The sequence below is a fragment of the Berghia stephanieae genome, chromosome 6 (assembly GCF_034508935.2).
Source record: "Berghia stephanieae isolate SIO BIC M18660-M18661 chromosome 6, UCSD_Bste_1.3, whole genome shotgun sequence".
Taxonomy (NCBI): domain Eukaryota; kingdom Metazoa; phylum Mollusca; class Gastropoda; order Nudibranchia; family Aeolidiidae; genus Berghia; species Berghia stephanieae.
The window spans coordinates 40,503,583-40,519,975 of record NC_088365.1 but is presented as its reverse complement, the minus strand read 5'-3'; the positions used below and the strand labels follow the sequence as shown (position 1 = coordinate 40,519,975).

Sequence of the window (16,393 nt, the reverse complement as noted above, 5' to 3'; positions counted from 1 at the left end):
CTCGCAGCAAACTTGACCTTTGCAACGAGGTCCTGAGTTTGCTCACCAATTGGCACTCCTTTTTTTAGCCTCTGTCGCATGCCTTTATAATATACAGAGATGCCAACTTTAAATTTGGCTCACAGGAATTTCAGACACACTCGTAGGGATTTCAAGGCCGAAAGAGGAATTTCCGCACACAAGAAAAGGGAATTGGGATGGTATTTGGCATTGTGTTTACAGATTGTATAGTTCTAAATAGATAACTGATTAGAATTATATCATGATATATAAACAGAATGCCAAATGCAATCCCAAAGTTTACTTTTTTCAAATGAACTAAAGCTCCAAAACCTAATGGTAGTGATTGTAGTTCTGGCTGTAGTGAGGATGATGTGATGTTGGTGGATGTAGTAGTAGTTGTAGTGATGATGATGTGGTTGTGGTAGTGCTTGTAGTAGTAGTATTGGCAGTGATGATGTGGTGGTGGTGTTTGTAGTAGTAGTGGTAGCGATGATGATGATGTGGTGGTGGTTGTAGTAGTTGTGGTAATGATGATGATATGGTGTTGGTGGTGGTTAAAGTAGTAGTGGTACTGATGATGATGTGGTGGTGGTTGTAGTAGTGGTCGTGATGATGGTGTGGTGGTGGTTGTTGTAGCAATAGTGGTTGTGATGATGATGTGGTGGTAGTGGTGCTTGTAGTAGTAGTAGTAGTAGTAGTAGTAGTAGTAGTAGTAGTAGTAGTAGTAGTAGTAGTAGTAGTCTCTTGCAATGGATTGTCACTTTGCCGCCGTGCAAGGGCTTGAGTGCTACAATGACTCTAAGGGTGATACTAGCCAAGATCCAATCATGCTGGGACAGCCGAAGACGAGAAGCCAGACAGAGAACAATCCAACCTGGCGTCCAGACAAGGCTTGCCTTCTCCTGGACCCACACTCTATTCATGAAGACGAAAAAACGAAGATTCCATACTGGCTCGGTCGTCGCCCAGGATAAAAGGACAGCGTGTCAACTGTAGGAAGTCCGAATGGCATGAGAAATCAACTAGACTCCAATATCACTATTGGTGCCAGTATTAGAATCCTCTCCCTAAACATAGAAGGGATATCTATGGCTAAATGCGAGCTGCTCTCACACCTTCTGCAAAGATACGATGTTGACGTTGCCCTCCTACAGGAAACTCATCTCGATGACCATTCCCCACCCTCCAGATCACTGGCGGTCGGTCAATAGAGCGAAGTTGTTTTGTGCCGCCCTATATTTTCCGTAGATTAGCATGTCAACCAAACAAAAAACTTCAATTTTAAAATTGTGATAAAATTAAAAATTTTGCACATACTGCTTTTTGTTTTGAATTTAATATTTGACGACTCGTGCGTCGCTCCGCGAAGGTAGCGTCAAATCGGCACGTTTCATCTTTCCCCCGTTGCCTGCACGGGGTGACAATGAGCGGAGGGTGTGGTGTGGTGGGGAAGTTTTTGTTTTGTTTATATGAGCCAGTATTCGTTTGGCCGTCCTGTCCTTATCCTATACTCTGTTGTACCTTGAAGAAAGTTAGTTACCACTCCCCAATCTCCCTCCACCCTCCCTCCCCAACTAACTATTGTCTTTCACCGCTAAAATAATTAGGCCAAGACGGCCAATCTAGCGATGCACGCCCTGAGGTCCTACTTGGGATAAATTAAAACAATATCAGTTTTATCACTGAAAGAAGAGGCTTTGCTTCACTTAGATATACGGATGAAGAGAATGGCAATAAATATATATTTTATCATTGTTGGTTTTGCTTAAATATATATTAAATATCAAAAAGAACAGTAAACAAAGTATGCACCGAGAAGAGCCCCATGGTACTATAAATAAAAATCCCTGACCCCACGGAGTCCTTCATCCCCGCACACTCCCAACGATCACTACTCAACTTGTATTGTGTGCATTGTCTAATACAGGGTTGCCAGTTTGGCATTTTAAATGCCAGATTCCAAAATCTGGCATTTTTGAAAACCGTTTGGCATTAGAAAAATCATTTGGCATTTGGCATTTTCATTTGGCATTTTCTTTTCTTGTATATTATACTTCAAATGACACCTTTTCTCGACCGTGGTGTAGTGGTTTAGCACTCCACTTAGTAGTCAGTAGGTAAAAAATTACCCCAACGGGAAATTTAGTATAATTTAAAAAAAAAAAGAAAAAAAAAGAAAAGAAAACACGCAAGCCACCAGGATATGATAGTAAATTGTCTATCAAAAGTGAGTAGTTTTCTTAGAGGGGGTGGGAGTCAACAGACTTTGGCATTTTTTTGAGTGTTTTGGCATTTTTGAGTCTTCTCCTGGCATTTTGTTGAAAAATAATCTGGCAACCCTGGTCTAATAATAGTATAATTATAAAGATGTCGCTGATTGTTTGTGAAGTTAACAAGTGCTTTGCGTTTGGAATTAAATGTGGATTTTTTAATTCAATTATTCTAAAGTTGTGTGTCATACCGTAAGTATTCAGAGAAAATGTATTATCGCTGATGTCATTGTTTATGAAACCTCCCTGTTTTTATCTTGAATCATTTTACTTTAAAAAGTTATTTCTGTAATTTGTAACCAATCATGAATCATGTTGATTTTTTAATTGAAAATCGATTCCGACACTTATCCCCTCAAGAGAAAATAGTGGTGAAAGATTTAGGTCCACACAAACCAGTGAATTTTAACTTAGTTTCTAACATACCGAGGAGACAGCGCCGATTTAATAATGATTAATGTTGAATGGCTTACTGCCAGTGAAAGCCGTAAAACGCTTCATTGTTTTTATTGCTTGATTTTGGTGATGTATGCTATAACGGACAACAGGAGGATTCAGTGATATTGCGCACATCTCTCAGGCACTGAAGAAACATTCTGAATGAAATAGCCATGTCACAGATGCTGTTAAATATAAACTTTTCAACGTTGTAGATATATGAAATCAGTTGGAAACAGGACATGCTGCGTCTGTGAGTCGTTATAATGAACAGATGAAAGTTAACAGACAAGTTTTGTCCAAGATAATTGATGCTCTTTTGTGAGTACGTCTCGTTAATATTCTAACACACACACACATACACGCACACACAAATACACGCACATATGCAAACAATTCAATACCCCCTCCACACACACACACATACACACACACACACACACACACACACACACATACAAAGTAGGTCAAATTAAGTTAAATTAACTAGACCAATAAAATTTGATTCTGTATTTCGGATTTGTGCCGCCTTAAATACAATGTGACCAACCGCCCCTGCTCCAGATATAACATCAACGGATATGAAGTGGTTAACAAACAGAACCACAAACAGTATGGCATAATTACCTATGCAAGAGTGGCAGACCAAATCTCAGACATGGGAGGCAGTACAGAAAACAATGGCACTCAAGATCCACTGTCAAATTTGGAGACACTGAAATCACTAACATCTACAAACCCCCAAACCTCAAATGGGTCACTCCCCCAAAAGGTGCAATTCCCCACCCATCCCTAATACTTGGAGACTTTAACAGCCATCACTCAGATTGGGGATACAATAAAAATGACCATCCAGGAATTGAAACCTCGCATTGGGCCAGCCAAAATGATCTAACTCTCATCTACAACCCCAAAGATAAAGGTACCCTCAGATCAGCCCGCTGGAACAAAGACTACACCCCAGATCTTGTGTTTGTTACAAAAAATGTGAATGGTAATCCACTCCCAACAACAAGAGAAATCCTGGGAGACTTCCCTCACACCCAACACTGTCCAGTCCTCATAAGAACTGGAATTCAGATTCCAATGATGAACACCTTGCCACAACCAAGATGGAATTTCAGAAAAGCAGAGTGGAAAGCTTTTGGCCAAACAATTGACAAAACCTGCTTAAGGATTGAAGCCAAGGCCGAAAACATTGGCAGATTTAACAAACTTGTTCTCTCCGCCACAAGGAAAACCATCCCAAGAGGCTTCCGTAAGCAGAACATTCCATGTTGGAATGAACAGAGCAAACAACTACTGAAAGAATATGAAGAGACAAATGACCAACAGATAGCAGATGAACTTCTAAATTCACTGCATGAAAACCGAAAAGAAAGATGGATCGAAGTAGTGGAAAACCTCAGGCGATCCAGTCGTCCTGCACGGCAAACCATCAAAAAGCTAAATCCTGAATCTCACCATACAAAAATAGCATCACAAATTACTGCTGATGAAATCGCAAAAGAAATCAAGCAAAGAGGATATCATACACCAAATCAACAATTTGAAAAAGGAATAAGAAAAGAATATCAGAGCACTCTTAAAACTTTACCTGAACAAGGCATGTTTCTCACTGCCCCAATAACATCAGAAGAAATGATTGAATCAATAAAGAAAAAAAAAATGGTAAGGCTGCAGGAACAGATGGAATCTACCCCGATATGATCACCCACTTTGGACCAAAGGCAATTAACTGGCTGGCAAATGCCATGACAGACATCTTGGAAAAGGGAACATGCCCACAAACATGGAAGCATGCAAAAGTAATTGCTATTCTAAAACCAGGCAAACCACCCACTGAACCATCCAGTACAGACCAATATCCCTCCTATGTTACTTATACAAACTCTTAGAAAGAATCATACTGGAACGAATCACCCCATACATTGACCCACATATACCGCCCCAACAGGCAGGCTTCCAACCACAAAGAGGAACGACAGAACAGGTCCTCGCCTTGACCTCCTACATTGAGTCAGGCTTTGAACAAAAAAAGAAGACAAGTGCAGTCCTGATTGACCTATCAGCTGCTTATGACACCGTTTGGACCTGTGGATTAATGTTAAAGCTGGCAAAAATGATTCCTTGCAGAAAGACTCTGAAGCTGCTATCAACCATGATTGGCACAAGACAATTCCATGTTATGCTGGGGGGAGACAAAAGCAAAACAAGAAAGATAAAAAATGGAGTCCCACACACAAGGCTCAGTACTAGCACCAACACTTTTCAACGTATATATCAGCGACATGCCAAGCAGCCAATCACTAAAACTTGGCTATGCGGATGACTGGCCGTTGGCCTACCAATCAAACAACTGGAAAGTAATTGAAAAAGCTCTCAGTGAAGACACGACACAACTAAAAATCTTTTTTATCAAATGGTATCTCAGAATGAATACCTCCAAATCAGTATCTACCACATTTCATCTCAACAACAGAGAGGCCAAAAAAGAAATCAACATCATAGCTGGAAATGCCAGACTGCCCTCAGACCACAACCCAAAATACCTAGGTGTCACGTTGGACAGACAATTAAACAACCGCAAACATCTTGAAGGAAACGCAAACATGATCTCAAAAAGAAACTGTATCCTGAGGAAACTGGCAAGTACTAATTGGGGAGCCTCACAACAAGTACTTAGAACATCTGCTATAGCGTGGGAGAATACTACGCTCCAGTCTGGATGAGGAGCCCACATGCCAAACTGATTGATGTCAAGCTAAGAGAATCAATGAGGATCATAACAGGATGCCTCAAGTCAACCCCAACCCAATGGCTCCCAACACTAAGTGGCATAGCACCGCCTGATATCAGAAGACAAGAATTAAACCAAAGAATGCATGCCAAAATTGAGGAGGTCACTGACAGGGTCCCATTGAAGGAGGTCCTAGAAGAAGCCCCAACAACGTCAAGACTGAAATCAAGGAAACCTTTTAAAACTTCAAGACAACATTTCAACGTGAAAGAGGAATGGATGTCGATGTGGAACCAAGACAGCCCCAGGGGAGGCGACATCATACCCGACCCGACAGAAAGAACACCTGGCTTTCTCTGCAATAGCCGAAAATGCTGGGTCACCTCCAACCGCATTTTGACAGGACATGGCAGAACCGCAGCTAACATACATAGATGGAATCTGAGAGAATCAGATGCATAACGCCATTGCCAAGGAGGCCCTGAGACAATGGACCACATCGTCATCCACTGCCCAGTGACAAGCCTATCAGGAGGCTACGAGACAGCCTATAAGGCAGGAAAAGAATTTGAAGAATGGATTAAAAGATTCAAAATAGAGGTGTAGCCATTCGATACTACTACTACTACTAGTACCACCACCACCACATCATCATCATTACCACTTCTACTACAACCACCACCACCACATCATCATCACTATCACTGCTACTACAACCACCACCATCATCACATCATCATTATCACTACTACTACTACAACCACCACTACCACATTATCATCACTACCACTACTACTACAACCGCATCATCATCACTTCCACTACTACAACTACAACCACCACATCATCATCACTACCACCACTACAACAACCCCTACCACATCATCATCATCATCACCACCACTACTACTACAAGCACCACCACCTACTAGTAGTAGTAGTAGTAGTAGTAGTAGTAGTAGTAGTAGTAGTAGTAGTAGTAGTAGTAGTAGTAGTGGTGGTAATTATGATGAGGAGGTGGTGGTGGTGCTTGTAGTAGTAGTGGTGGTGATGATGATGATGATGTGGTAGGGGTTGTTGTAGTGGTGGTAGTGATGATGATGTGGTGGTTGTAGTTGTATGATGATGATGTGTGCGGTTGTATAGTAGTGGAGTGAGAGTATATGGTGTGGTGGTTGTAGTGTAGTAGTGGAAGTGTTGATGAGTGTGGTTGTAGTGAGTGTAGTGATGATATGTGGTGGTGGTGGTTGTAGTAGGTGGAATGTGATGTGTGTGGTGGTGGTTTAGTAGAGTGATGGTGATGATTGTGGGTGGTGTGTGGTGGTAGTGAGATGTGTGGTAGTGAGATGATGTGGTAGTGGTGAGTAGGAGATGATGATGGTGGTGGTGTAGTAGGGAGTAGTAGTAGTAGTAGTAGTAGTAGTAGTAGTAGTAGTAGTAGTAGTAGTAGTAGTAGTAGTAGTAGTAGTAGTAGTAGTAGTAGTAGTAGTAGTAGTAGTAGTAGTAGTAGTGTGGTGTAGTAGTAGTAGTAGTAGTAGTAGTAGTAGTAGTAGTAGCAGTGATGATGATGATGTGGTGATGGTGGTGGTTGCAGTAGTAGTGGGAGTGATGATGATGTGGTTGTGGTGGTTGTAGTAGTAGTGTTAGATGTGGTGTTGGTGGTTGTAGCTGTTGTTGTAGTGATGATGATGTGCTGGTAGTGGTGGTCGTAGTAGTGTTAGTTTAGATGATGTGGTAGTATTGGATGTAGTATTAGTAGTGGTGGTAGTGATGAATATGTGGTTGTGGTGGTTGTTATTGTTAGTGATGATGATGTGGTGGTGGTGGTTGTAGTAGTAGTGGTCGTGATGATGATATGATGGTGGTGGTTGTAGTATTAGTGGTAGTCAGGGATGCCACCAGGCAAATTTAAAAAAGCCTGAAAATTTGCGCGGACGAGATACAAATCAACGTACAGGGCTTTGTAGGGATTTGAAAAATATCAAATTTGGAATATTGTTTCACTACTTATTATTGCAATTGAGAGCAAATAACACACAAAAGAAAGGAGAGTTGACAGTTTTCAAATTGATAAAATAAGGTGCTGAAAAAATATAGACAAATTAATATCAATAGCTATCAGGGGTGAGAATGACTGGTCACATAAAAGGAGACATTTTCATTGTGAAGTTCATGACCCACCCATGCAACCATAACCTATAAATTTAAACTTCACTCAAATTCAACTGAGATGCGATCAAAATTTGTCTCGCAGCAATTTCTGACACGACTCGGAGAATTCAAAAGTTGAAAGTATAATTACAGTTGGTGGTTGTAGTAGGATGATGATGTGGTGGTGGTTGTAGTAGTAGTGGTGGTAGGGATGATGTGGTAGTGATTATAGTAGTATGGTCGTCTGGATGATTGTGTGGTGGTGGTTGTAGTAGCTGTGGTAGGAATGATGATGTAGTGGTAGTTGGTAGTAGTGGTGGTAGGGATGATGTGGTGTTATTTGTAGTAGTAGTGGTGGTAGGGATGATGGTGGGTGGGGTTGTAGTAGGAGTGGTGGTAGGGATGATGTGGTAGTGGTGGTAGGGAATGATGATGTGGTGGTGATTGTAGTAGTGTAGTAGTAGTGTGAGTAGAGTAGTAGAGTAGTAGTAGTAGTAGTAGTAGTAGTAGTAGTAGATAGTAGTAGTAGTAGTAGTAGTAGTAGTAGTAGTAGTAGTAGTAGTAGTTAGTAGTAGTAGTGTAGGTAGAGTAGTTGTCTTAGAGATGATGATGTGACGGTGGTTGTAGTAGTAGTGGTGGTAGGGATGATGATGTGGTGGTGGTTGTAGTAGTGGTGGTCTTTAGAGATAATTGTGTGGTGGTGGTTGTAATAGTTGTGGTAGGAATGACGATGTGGTGGTAGTTGTAGTTGTACTGGTGGTAGGGATGATGTGGTGTTATTTGTAGTAGTAGTGTTGGTGGGGATGATGATGTGGTTGTGGTTGTAATAGTAGTGGTGGTAGAGATGATGTAGTGGTTTTGGTGAGTGTTTTTTTTTTCCAGTGATAATAAAAGCAATTTGTCAAAAAGGAGGAAAATGTCTCCGTCTATCGGTCAAACGCAAGCAAAGTGTAAAAATAACAGGAACATTGTTTTGTATTGGTATTATGTATATATTACTATTACTAGTATAATCCATTCTTATCATTAAACATAAATTTAGTTTTAGTAAAGATTTAATGGATGGCTGCGAGAGAGAGAGAGAGAGAGAGAGAGAGAGAGAGAGAGGAGAGAGAGAGAGAGAGAGGAGAGAGATGGGGAGAGAGAGAGAGAGAGAGAGAGAGAGAGAGGAGAGAGAGAGAGAGAGAGAGAGAGAGAGAGAGAGAGAGAGAGAGAGAGAGAGAGAGAGAGAGAGAGAGAGGAGAGACTTCTCTACCAGAAAAATTTATGAATTGATCTTAGGAATTCTATATCAAAAAGAAAAAAAAAAGAAGAAAAGAGAAATGGAAAGAAAGGCAAAGGGAAAGAGGAAAAGTGTGAGAGAAAGAAAAGAGAGAGAGAGAGAGAGAGAGAGAGGAGAGAGAGAGAGAGAGAGAGAGAGAGAGAGAGAGTAGAGAGAGAGAGAGAGAGAGAGAGAGAAAGAGAGAGAGAGAGGAGAGAGAGAGATATTTGTCCCTCCCCTTCCCCTTCAACCATCAACTAGCTAATTAAAGAACACCACTGGTCGTCTGTGTCAATTGTGACATCTGGTGCCATGCAGTCTGGCCCGACGTCATAAAAACGGGACCGTCACTAAATTTCACGAGACTATTGCACAGGTGTCAAAATATGACATAAGACATAATGGTGATTTTGTGGTTTTGAGGGAAATGTTTGACACGGCAAATTCAGCGGAAGATTACTGAGAAATTCTCAAAATCACTGTTTATTTATAAAAAGTTTCGGCTCAAATCTCGATCGCGATTTTTTTCTTCTTCTTTAAAAAAATTTTTTTTTTTTTTTTTTTGAATAGTGACGACGAACAAAAACCGGAGGTTCCGGATTAAAACAGGTTGGTGGTAAAAAAACCGGATTTCCGGCTAAAACCGGAAAAGTGGCATCCCTGGGTAGTGATGATGATGTGGTGGTAGTTGTTGCAGTAGTAGTGGTAGTGAATTTGATGTGGTGGTGGTGTAGTAATAGTGGTAGTGATAATGATGTGGTGTTGGTGACTGTAGTAGTAGTGATAATGAGGATGATGATGTGGTGGTGGTGGTTGTAGTAGTAGTGGTAGTGATGATGGTGGTTATAGTAGTAGTGGCAGTGATGATGATGTGGTGGTTGGAGGGAAGGGGGGGGGGGGTATCCTTGGAACACATTTACATCACCAGAATTTGACGGAAGTTGCCCGTAACCTGGAATTTTTTTCGCTCCAGACCGGAGTTTTGGCATCACTGTATTTAATATATATATATAGCATCACCTTTACATTATTATTATTATTATTATTATTATTATTATTATTATTATTATTATTATTATTATTATTATTATTATTATTATTATTATTTCATTATTATTATTATTATATTATTATTATTATTATATTATTATTATTATTATTATTTATTATTATTATTATTATTATTATTATTATTATTATTATTATTATTATTATTATTATTATTATTATTATTATTATTATATTATTATTATTATTATTATTATTATTATTATTATTATTATTATTATTATTATTATTATTATCATCATATTGGTCTGTCATCTGCATTTTTTGCCAAATTGGGACCTAAAATTTGCCAAAAAAACCCCCAAAATTTGCCAAGAAATTTGCCAAAAAGACCAACATTTGCCCAAAAATTTGCCGAGGAGAACTAAGCATTTCAGTAAAAATTAACACGCGATACAAAAAATATATATATAAAAGATAATTTATTACATTTAAGGAGGCTACATTATGAATAGCGTTGTTACAAAGATTTTAAAGGATCATTATCCGTAGAGAGTAGCTTCCCTTGGTTTGGGCCCAGGCAAAGCTGCAACATTTCTCAAGTTTCGCACTTTTTTTCTCTCGTTATTTTGTTTTCGCTTCTTTTTTTTCTCAAATTTGCCACGCGATTTGCCAATTTCCCCAAAATTTGCCACGATTTGCCAATTTTGGGAAATTTGCCAAAATTTGCGGATCGCCCTGATATTTGCGGCCACAAAAAATGCAGATGACAGATTGGTCTCCGTTTATAAGCATTCTGGCAACAAGCACGATCCGGCTGTTGGCACACCCTGGAGTAGGGGTAGCCTCAGAGACCCTTGCGTAGATTATAGATCATAGATGTACACATTTTTGCTTATATTAAAGAAAGCCATAGAAAGTAGATGTGAATCTACAAATAAAAACGCAGTAAAAATATAGGTTGATTATGAGGTTTCTCTTTCTTTTCACGGAGATATAAGCAATTCCAAGGCACTTTTGGTACTTTGGTATGTTGCATCAACCAAATATGCATCAACATGCATATTATTTTTGTTTTAGGTTGATAACAAATGCTGAAAAACTGACAATCACGAAGTTTTAGAGGGGGTATAAAGACACCCATCAGTAACTTTTTTCCCTATTAACGGATTTCGGTTGATTTTTTGGTATGACAATCAGCATCATGGGTGAAAGTTAACGGGGATCCATTTGCCTGAAAGACAGAGCAGTGAATCCAGTTTGCTTGAAAAAGATGCTAATTTAATATTTTGCGATCTGCAACTTCTAAGAGTGAAAATTGTAATTAATTGTATGATCCTAAAAGTGTTTTTTTTTTCCCCACAAAAAACCCCCCAAAAAAACAAAACAAAAAAAACAAACTTTATTTTGTCCGCATGACTGAAAGCAATAGTGCAAAATTGAGAGGATGCAAAATACAAAATTTATGAAAGCTAACACCAAACCCAAATCAAAATAAATGATCTTCGTCATTTAAACACTCATTCCCAGCAATCTCTTGTGATTGGTTGAATGAGACACCAAGATAAATCATCACATTAAATCAGAATAAGGCTCAGAAACTGCAATACCTAGGGCTATTGCAATTTGGAACACCCCAATAAGTGATCAAGAGACCCAAAACACAGTAGTTTTTTTATGCTAGTGTTGATATAGCTTGTAGTAGCGATGATGCTCTAGTAGTGGTGGTGATGATGATGCTGTGGTGGTAGTGGTTGTGGCAGTGGCCATGTTGTGATGGTGGTTGTAGCAGTGGTGATGTTGTTTGTTTTTAGGTGTTTAACGGCGCTTTCGACACTATTTAGGTCATTTAAGCGCCCGTTTCTGTCTTTTATCAATCTTTTATCGGCCCTGAGGGGCCATAGCTGATCAAAACGTGTACTGTTGTAATAAAATCTTTATAAAATCATAATAGTTACATGTTTGTTGAGTAAAAATATCTATTTACAATTTCTGCAGATTCACATTCCTGCAGATACTTTAAAATTGTAAGCGGATCGACCGACTGGAACAGAGACTTCAAGTCTCTGTTATCATAATGTTGTGACCTTATCTGTTCTAATTCTGTACATTCAATTAAAATGTGTTGAACTGTCAGGTCACAGTTACATGTTCTGCAGAGGGGTTTTTCATCCCTCTCCAGAAGGAAACGGTGAGTGAGGGCAGTATGTCCGATCCGGAGTCGAGTTATTTTTACCTCGTCTCTTCTTTTTAGCCCCGAGTTGGGTCTGGGGCCGAGGTCACTTTTAATTTGTTTTAATTTGTTATGTACATCTCGACTCCAGGATCGTTCCCATTCCTTTCGGACATGTTTTTTAATATTGATCTTTAAATCCGCGTGTGGGATTTTACTGCCCTCTTGTAATTCTTGGCTCACCGCCTCTTTTGCCAGTCGATCCGCTTCTTCGTTTCCCTGGATACCCACATGACTAGGTACCAGAGAAAACAAACTTTCTTTTTCTTAATAAATAATTTATTTGCACCTTCCAAGATACTTATGAGTCTTGGATCGGTGCAATAAAAATTTGAGATCCCCTTAAGTACGGACAGCGAGTCAGACAAGATCAAGAATTTATTTTTATTCGATCTCTCAGCCAAACGGAGAGCATTTAGGATTGCTCTCGATTCCGCTGTAAAGATCGAAACATTTCTATCCAGGCGAAGTGATCCTGTGCCTTCCGATGAGTGATAGGCACATCCTACTGCATCTGCGCTCTTTGAACCATCCGTAAATATGTGAGTATGGTTTTTGTATGTTTGTAATATTGCTTTTAGTGTCTGTTTGTAAATATGTGGGTCTGTTTGTGATTTTTCCAGTTTTGTTAGGTCCAAATTTATGTTTGGTCTATGTATGGACCATGGTGGTGTCTTTGCCTGGACGTATGGGTGTATCCTATCTAGAGTGATGTTCATGTCTGCGATGTCTTTTTTTATTCTGCAACCTAATGGTGGTGTCATTTTGGGGTGCTTGCGAAATTTTTCTTCTAGTGTCCTATCCGTGTAGTGTACATGTTTGTGTGCTGGGTTGTCGTGTAGCGATGTGACCTTAGTAACATACTGGAGAGCCAGTTTTTTCCTCCTGAGATGGAGAGGTGGCTCATCTGCCTCAGCATAAAGGCTTGCCACTGGAGAAGTGTGGAAAGCCCCGAGTGCCAAGCGCAGTCCCTGATGATGAATTGGGTCCAGCATGCCTAAGTAGGATGGTTTTGCAGAGCCGTATACAAAAGATGCGTAGTCCAGTTTTGATCGAATAAGGGTTCGGTATATCTTTAGAAGAGTGTTTGTGTCCGAACCCCATTCCATGCTCGACAGAACTCTCATTATTCTCATTGCTTTCATGCATCGCAGTCTGAGATCTTTGATATGGGCGAGGAAATTTAGTTTCCTATCAAAGATCAAACCCAGGAATCGGGCTTCGTCCTTTACCTCAATTCTGGAATTGTTGAGATAAAGGTCAGGCTGTCTAATGCAGGTGCGTTTTCGGCAGAAGTGGACAGCTACTGTTTTTGATGGGGAGAAGGAGAAACCATTGAGATTTGCCCACTCCGACAGTTTGTTTAGTTGGAGTTGTAACTGTCTCTCAATGGTGTCCATACTCGATTTACTTCGATAGCATACAAGAAAGTCATCAACATATAAGGAACAGTCAACATTCTGTCTCATTGCATTCACTATTGAGTTTATTTTAATCTCAAACAGAATGGGAGACAGAATGCTACCCTGTGGAACTCCCTCTTCCTGATCAAATGGATCAGAAAAGGTGGATCCTGCTTTGACCTGAAAGGATCTGTTGTTTAAAAATGCTCTGACAAACATTGGAAGGTTTCCTCGCAGACCAAGATTGTGCAGATCTTTGAGGATTCCGAATTTCCAAGTTGTGTCAAAGGCCTTCTCAAGGTCAAAGAAGATTGCTACCAAGTGCTCACCTTTGGCAAAGGCCTCACGAATGAAGCTCTCTAGTCGAACAAGGTGATCAACAGTTGATCTGTTCTTTCGAAAGCCACATTGGAGGTCGGAGAGGGGAGTTGTTGTGTTCCAAGTAGAACATCAGACGCTTGTTGACCATTTTCTCCATCAGCTTGCATAGGCAGCTGGTGAGGGAGATTGGTCGGTAGTTTGAAGCGTCCGAATGGTCTTTCCCAGGTTTTGGGATTGGAATCACAGTGGCCAGATTCCAACTAGGTGGAAAAGTCTGTGTTGTCCATATCTTGTTATAGATATTCAAAAGGACAACCAGACTATCTTGTGGAAGATGTCGGAGTATTTCATAACTGATGTTGTCAGGACCCGGTGCTGTGACATTTGTGTCACGGAGGCAGGCACCCAACTCCTCAAGTGTAAATGGTTTGTTGTAGTCTTCGGTGTTTGTAGATGTAAAGTTTATTGGTGTGTTTTCTGCGTTTTGTTTATGGCGCAGAAATTGTGGTGTGTGGTGTGCAGACGAGGAGTTGTGCGCCAGCCTCTCGGCCAGAGTGTTGGCAATGTCTTGTTCTGTTTCAGCCACGGATCCATCGGGACGTGTCAAGTGATTTAGTGAATCACTATCAGATCCCTTCAGTTTCCGTAACATCTTCCACACCCTATTTAGGGGTGTCTGGCTATTTATTTTGGAGACAAAGTTTTGGAAGGATCTCCGTTTGTTTTCTCGGAAGATCTTCCTACACTTTGCTCGTAATTTCCTAAATGTTGTGAAATTCTCAGGGATTGGGAATCTCATCGCTTTCCTGTATGCTTTTTTCTTCTCCCGTAGGGCCGCTCGACATTCCTCTGTAAACCAGGGATTGTGTTTTCTCGGTCTACCAGAGGTTGTTGGTATTGTCGAGCTGCAGATATTTGTTAAAATATTTTTGAATTTGTCATAGCTGTCCACCTCTGTCGTAAGGAGTCTGTGACACTCCTGTGAGAAAGTTTCCCAATCTGCTCGCCGAACACTCCAACGTTTGGGCTGTGGGGCCCTTGAAGTCGGGGTGATGTCGAGGCAGACTGGAAAATGGTCAGAACCGTGATCGTCATCGATCACAGTCCAGGAGAGCTCTGGAGCTAGTGTAGGATCACAGAAAGTGAGATCAATGGCAGACGTGGTATGATTGTGAATATTTACCCGTGTTGCCTCGAGACCGTTTGCCAAGTATACATCCATTTTCATTATGAAAGCCTCCACTGCCTTTCCCCTCTGGTTTGTGTCTGTGTTTCCCCAGAGAGGACTGTGAGCATTGAAATCTCCCATTATCACATAGGGAGGGGGGAGTTGGTTTAGAACTCCCTCTAGCTCGGCAGACTGGAGGCGATGATCTGGTGGGATGTACACAGAGCAGATGGTGATTGGTCTGTGCAATGTCACTCTCACTGCTATTGCCTGTAGATTTGTTGTTATTGGTATCAAGCGGTGGGGGGTGCTCTTCTTAGTGAGAATTGAAACTCCCCCACACGCTATCTAGCCATCAGAGTGAATCAGATGATTGGCCGTATATCCTTTTACTGTGTAGTCGTCTGCTGGTAATTTTGTTTCCTGCAGACAGACTACATCAGGATTCCTCTGGAGGAGGAGGTCCAATTCTGTTCTATTTGATCTGATCCCTCTGATGTTCCAGGAAATTAATCTTGTCTGACTAGGTATCCTAATTTTTTGTGGGGAGGTTAGGCAGTATGCCTGCCTTCAACCCTTTTACTTTTATTCTCCTAGGAGGAGAGACTTCCATAGGAGAAGGAGGCCCTGTTGGGGGCCTCTCGGTTTTTTTAGGGCTGAGTTTTTTTGAACCCTTGGGATTTTTAGGTCCCTCTGGATTCTTAGATTTTTTGGGGCTTTGAGGCCCCTCAGGGGGATCTGTGGATCCCCCAACTGGTGTTGGTGGCTCCATATTCTGGGAAGGGGTGGGGTTTTGTTTTTGGGGGGATAGAGAGGGCTCACGGGAGTGGAGATGGGGGGTGGGTCCAACATCCACGCCCATGAGGGGGAGAATTTTTTTGTTTGGGGAAGGAGGGGGGGTGGAGGTCGCCTTGGAGGTGGATGTGGAGGGGGTTGCAGGTTCCACATCTTGAACCTCCAATGTGTCAAAAAGATTTCTTGACACATTTGGGACCTTGCTTTTAGGTCTTGATGGCTTTTTCTTTTGAGGACTGTCTTTTCTAGTCTGTGCGATTTTGCCATGGCTGTTTTGGTTATTACCAGCAGCCCTGGCAACTTCTGCATAACTCTTAGCAGAAGCAGCGACCTGCCGAGGGGGGCAGATCACTGCTTTTGCCTGAGCAAACGTACCGCCGTAAGTGGCTCTGTATGTCAAGATTGCCTTTTCTTCTTGCCACTTAGGACAATCTTTCGAATGTGCTGCATGCTTGCCTTGGCAGTTCAGACAACAAGGGTCCACTTTGCAGTTTTCCTCATTGTGGTCTTCTTTGCCGCAGCGGGGGCATGTAGCTTTACGGCGGCAGTTTGTTTTAGTATGGCCGTACCGGTGGCAGTTAAAACATCTCATGGGGTTCGGG

At 41.1% G+C, this 16,393-nt stretch overlaps 1 protein-coding gene across 4 annotated transcripts in view; it reads right to left on the bottom strand.

The window, feature by feature from the left end:
• Window positions 1-16,393, bottom strand: part of LOC144975029 (kelch-like protein 12) — a 138,274-nt gene that overhangs the window by 4,550 nt on the left and 117,331 nt on the right. The window lies entirely within an intron of this gene.